This window comes from Antennarius striatus, chromosome 14 (assembly GCF_040054535.1).
Source record: "Antennarius striatus isolate MH-2024 chromosome 14, ASM4005453v1, whole genome shotgun sequence".
Lineage (NCBI taxonomy): Eukaryota > Metazoa > Chordata > Actinopteri > Lophiiformes > Antennariidae > Antennarius > Antennarius striatus.
The window spans coordinates 3137450-3143449 of NC_090789.1; the positions used below are offsets into that span (position 1 = coordinate 3137450).

Below are 6000 nucleotides of genomic sequence, written 5' to 3' on the forward strand. Positions count from 1 at the left end.
AACGTCACAACCACTTCCTGTCAGACAACATTACTTCCTCCTCAGTGGAGGTCCTGCCCTTGAAGAGACATTGAGGAAAAGTGGGCTCAGAAGTTACAAGCAGGTGGTTGTGGGTATTTGAACACGCAACCTTTTTGGCGACAGTCTAGCCCGTGAATCCGTCCGTCTATCGGTGTCTGCTCTGTTGTGACAGAAAGATTATTTCATTTCTGGCATCAAAGGAAGAAAAATTGTCCTATAATTAGGATTTGTCTGCCCCCCCCCCTCCCAAAAAAAAAAAATGTGGGGGGGAAGAAAAAGGAATGATTTCACCCTAAACCAGGACCATATGCCAGTTATCTGAAGCAGGGCTGTCTGAGAGACGGACTAAAATAAGACCAAAAACATTAGAGACAAACTCAAGCCTAAACAAGGCTGCACGAAAACCACAGGCAGAGCAGGGATGACATTTTGGGGCATTTAGCAGACGATCTTTTCCAGAGCAACTTCCAGTAAACGTTTTTTTTTTTGGGGGGGGGGGGGTGAGCCCTGAGTCACCCACGTTAGCGGCGGCTAATGCAAAGGAAAGAAATGGCCGTGACAACGTGACAAAAAAACTCAAGACTGCTTAGCAGAGAAGGTGAGAGTCTCTGAGAGTCTGAGCCCAGGCAGGGGTAGAAAAAGGTATTTTTCTTTAAACCATCTACCCGTGACAAATGGAGGCTTTCCTTTATCTGAACTGCAGGCGGGGTGGAGATGAATAACGGCTGATTGCTCAAATAGATGCTACCCCCCGCCACCACCACCACCCCCCACCCCCCTGCTTATTGGAAACAGCGCCTGTTGAGACAGTTCACAGTAATAAAAAATTGAATTCAGAAGTTTGGAAAGTAAATGAGATTTGTGCATCCACATGAAGAAGAACACGAAAAAATCTCCACCTTCAATCCGATCTTATTATCAATATCAGCTGAACGGGGGAGTGGGTTTTATTTATTTAAAGGAGCCGAAGAGTGGGGGTAAAACGTCCCAACAATGCAAAGAAATATTCAACTCAACTGATTTCAGGGGGGTTGATCTCTTCCCGAGTGACGGAGTGACGGAATCACGCCTCATTTGTTAGCACGTTAGCACGTTACGACGCTTTGGAGACCCCGAGGCCCGACATGTAAGACGAAATATAGGACGACTGGGATTGAAATGGAGGAAAGAGGAAGCGGTTGAAAGTATGGGCAGATGTGAAGGGTAATCAACCCCCCCACCCCCACTCCATCCCAAATAAAGGAAAGTTACATTCCAGGTAGCCAGGATGAAGCCTGACAAACCTTTAGTGACCAGCGGAATCGCCTCAAAAACGATGCCCCGGGTAGCATTTCCACCCCTGTGGAACGTGACGGCGTCTGGCCTTCTTCTTCTTTCTTTTTTTTAAACGCTCCACCTCAAATGTTTTCCCTCGTAACGGCCGGCGCTGCCTCGACACGACCAGAGAAAAGCGTATGGCAGCCCACAAAATCACTACAGTTGTTCCGCGTGTCTTACAGAACATCAAACCATCAATAAAACACAAGGAGATACATTCCAGCTAGTCGAACAGGACATTTCTGAGTTCCCCCTCTCTCTCTCTCTCCATGTGTTCTCTCTCTCTCCAAACTTTCTCTCTCTTCCCAGTTCCACCGCAGAGGCTTCACATATTGCAGCCATATGAGTAGAAACCATGGCTGTATCCACACACACACACACACACACACACACACACACACACGAGAAAACTAATGTCATCTCTCCCACTATGTCGGGAAAAAAAGTTTTACAAGCAGGAGTTCTCTTTAGGAAGTCGTCAACTGTTCTGACGTTTAATAGAAGCTCCGAACAAGGCCGTGAGATACAATAATATCCAGTGTATGGTTTTTTCTTTTTGGTTTTTTTTTAAAGAAAAGTTCTGCATGGATTCATCTTGAGAATTTAAGCAGATTCTTAAATGTTCTGTGGAACGTTTGAGAAAAAAAGGTGCAAAAGTTGTGGATCTAAGCAAATAATTCGGACATGCAAACGCTCCAAGTTAAGCAGATGTCTGTGTGGGATCTGAGGCGTGTGGAGTTTACAGGCATGATGGAGAAAATAATACCGACTCAATGCAAAGAAATGCATCAACTAAAAGTACTTCCATTTTCTTTCCTTTTTTTAAAGTGACTTCAGTTTGAAAATAAATCCATCAATCAATCAATATCTTCAATTTAAAAAAAAAAAAAAGCAGTAAAAAAAAGTTTCCCAAACAGCTGCAAGTCACAAATATAGTGATTATCATTAATTTAAAAATATTTTAAAATTTCCCTGTTTTTAAATTTGATTTTTTATTTCAATTTGATTCAACATTCCAGCTTCTTAAAATAAAAATTAAAAAATTTAAAAAAAGCTCCCATCCTCTATCAAACACATCACACACACGAGGTACAGTACGTGGCTTCGACGGTCATCCATTCCTTGAAGTAAAAAAAAAGTTTTTCACGTTGAACAAAAAAAAAAAAAGTGCAAACGGGTCACATCTAAAGTCGTAAAAAGTTCCCTAAATCATAAATTGTCCCTTAATATTTTTTTTCTTGCACTGATCCCTGTGGTTTTATGGACTGAAAACACGCGTGTGGAACCTTATTCTCTGCTGCCAGGCGCAAAAGTGGGAAGTTTTGGGGGAGTTTTTTTGTTTTGTTTCAGAAATCTTTAGAATGTATACCTTCAATACAAAATTTTTGAAGTAGATTTTTTTTTTTTAAATGCCTTTTAAAATCACTTTTACAAAATATTGTCTTGTGTAACTTCACCTTCAATGAATGAATCCCTCAATAATCCCTGCCTGCTTCTTCTTTTTAAACTGCTGTGATCAAGACTGGGGTGAGATTAAAGTCTAGTTTACCCTGCTTTTTTTTTTTTTTTTTTTAAAGAAGTGTTCAGGTTATCTTTTGAATATAAGTCCGGTTTTTTGGTTTTTTTTTTCCTCTGGGGGGCCAGATTTGGAGAAACTGTGAAGGACTATGTAAAAAGCTTCCTCGCAGTGTGTGCCTCATTGTGCTGGCTTCACATACTCTGCTCTCCCCACAGAGTTGTCATGCCTACCCCGGCTCCCTTATCTCAAAGGAACATCACAGTTTCTTACAACGGGAGGGGTGGTGGGATTGGGGTGGTGGTGGGGGGGGCAACTTTATAAAAAAAAAAGAAAAAAAAAAGAGTTGAGTGAGAATGCAAGTCAGAGCTTCCCAGCATCACTCAAGAAAAGTTTCCTCAACATCAACAACAAGCCAATAAATAAACGCACGTCGTTTTTTTTGGTTTTTTTTGCGCTCAGAAGTACTTGTTGTCCTTTCAAGTTGACAAGACAGGATGTTTTTACGACAATCCACCATGCGCTCGACAGCTTCCTAACAATGAAAGAGGTGCAAAAAAAAAACACAAAACAGCGCCACATCGGCTGTAAAAGAGCGCTCTCTGTGATGTAGACGCGCACTACTTTTTCACTTGTTCATCCAAAATAAATAAATAAATAAATAAATAAATAAATAAATAAATAAAAAAGGACTCTTTCCCACCTTATTTCCCCCCGCGTCATTCGGTTATATAGGATCGGTGAACTTGAGTGATCGCGTATTTGAAGTCGGAAACAGTGATGGGAAAGTTATCAATGAAAACTGGAAGAAGAATAAAGGTGTCGTTACACAAATCACGGACTCACGCCGGCTTCTATCAGTTCTTATCGGAAATAAATGTGGGGGGGGGGAGATTTGAGAGAGAGAGGAGAGGAGAGGAGGGGAGGAAAAAAAAAAAGAAGAAGTAAAAACTTAAAACAAACCTACTTGAGTCACTCCGCGTCCCCCTTTTTTTGCTGGTGTGAACAGCAGAAGCCGTTTTTCCCCCCTCCCAAGTTTGTATTTGTGCTGCGTTTGGGTGTCCTAACCTCTATGCGTAAACTGCCATGTGAATTGAGAGCCGCTGATCTTTCTCTCCCTCCCTCTTTCTCTCTCTCTCTCTCCCCCCCTCCCTCTCTCTCTCTCTCTCTCTCTCTCTCATTCACAGCAGATCCCTCTTTCCTTACCGACGCCGTTAGTTACATAAGACGCAAACCGACTGCCGTCCGTCGTAAAAACTACAAACGGCGTCACAGGGCGAGATTTCATGCCTCCAAAAAAAAAAAACCAAAAAAAAGAAAAACGCACCGCTCGTAGCCGCCCGGCTTCCCTTTTTTTTTATTTAAGAGCCACAAATCCCATTTCTATCCTACCCCCCCGACTCATACGAGAGCATGCACCCCCCCCCCCCCTTATTCCCTTCTCCTCCTATTCCACCTCCTTCTCTAAAAACCGCCGATGCCGTTTATTCTATCTTCCAAACGCCGCTGCGCCCGAACGCGTCCGCGTCCCCGGTGCGTTTCTTTCTAGGTGCCTCTTACCTGTTGATCAAAACACGCATTAGCCTCTGTTGTCTCAGTTTGTGTCTCTTTCAAGCAGCCTGTTAAGATGGTGGCTGGCTGGCTGGCTGGGCTGGCTGGCTGGATGACTGGCTGGATGGCTGGCTGGCTTGGATGGATGGATCGCCTCTTTGAGGGGTTTTTGTTTGTTGAGGATGTCGGACGGGGTGACTTGTGTCTCGGATGTTTTTTTGTTTTGTTGTTGTTGTTGTTTTTTTGTCTTTGGTTCTAAGAGGGAAAGAGAGACAGTTAAGGCTACGCGGTGACATTAATACCGACTGATTCAAGTCGGGTTTAAGGTTGGATCTGGTTTAGTATGTTAGTATGGAGCCCGGGTTTAGCCGAACCGCGGCAGCGCAGCTCGTTATCTGACATTATTATTATTATTAATTTTTTTTTTTAGGGTCGGACTAGTGTTATCGCTTTTTGCTGTGACAGGACCTCTCCCCCTGTCTCTCCCTCTCTCTCTCTGTCTGTAGGCTGTGGCATTACGTCACAAGAGGAAGACACAGCAGCTCTATTAATACCAAGAAGCCACCCGTGGACCGAGTCTTAAAGCGACACGCACCGCTGTCTTATTTACACGGTTCAGGCAAACACACACACACACACACACACACACACACACACACAACGCGGGAAATAAAGAACACACAGTGACACACACACACAATCTGAATTGCGCGTCAACGCGTCTTAAAGCGGCAGAGACGCACAAGTCATGTTTTGGGTGCTGTTTAAACCAAATTTTTAAAAAAGTGTGATATTTGGGTGGGGGTGGGGGTGTGCTTAATTTGTAAACTGTGTTATGTTTGTTTGTTTGTTTGTTTGTTTTTTTTAATTTCACAAAACTTTTTGTCGAGTTTTGTAATATGATGCAAAATAATCATCAAAGAACACGGAACACGGTTCATGGTGTTGATAGAGCTCTGAAACATTAACAAATGTTCAGTATTTTCTGCACTATAAGGCGCACCTTCAGTGAATGGCCCATTTTAAATCTGTTTTCATATATAAGGCGCTCTAGATTATAACGCACACTGTCGGTTGTTAAGAAAATTAAAGGCTTTTAGTTGCACCTTATAGTGCGGAACATACTATATTTTAAAACAATAAAAACAGCTAAACCAACTCCAAACATTCATCTTAAATCCTCAGTCAAATTTATTTTTAAAAGAATTACTTGCATCTGAAATCTTTCTCCCAGATTTGCTGCATGGTTGTCAACCTGTAGCTTTGTTCCATTAATACAATAAAACATTGTTCAGACTTGTTTCTAAATTTACATCAATGCTTTACAAGGTCATTAAAAAAAAAAAGGCATGGAGTGACGACTCATCACTTTTGTCAGTTTTTGCTGATGTCACGTGGGTGTGTCGCAAAGAAAGAAAGGTTTAGTCTATTCACACGGGCCTTTTAGGTTGTTGGTTTCTCAACCGTCCCGGGGGGGGGGGGGACGACGCTGCCCCTTCAAAAGCCAAAAGGTAAGGTTTTTTTTGGTTTTTTTGCCAACAAAGTCGACGCTGCAGCCTCCGGGCATCCAGCGTCCCGGATCCGGCGCTTCTTGG

At 42.7% G+C, this 6000-nt stretch overlaps 1 protein-coding gene across 7 annotated transcripts in view; it reads right to left on the minus strand.

Moving 5' to 3' along the window:
- Positions 1-5048, minus strand: part of trps1 (trichorhinophalangeal syndrome I) — an 89579-nt gene extending 84531 nt beyond the window's left edge. For 4 of the 7 annotated variants that reach the window (XM_068332975.1, XM_068332977.1, XM_068332969.1 and 1 more), the window contains exon 1: positions 3822-4131. The gene's annotated coding sequence lies outside the window, so the exon portion shown is untranslated. Of the gene's footprint in view, positions 1-3817; positions 4132-4414 lie in introns of those variants that run through there. The other 3 variants (XM_068332970.1, XM_068332971.1, XM_068332973.1) reach the window with 2 other exon arrangements.
- Positions 5049-6000: the final 952 nt, after the last annotated feature.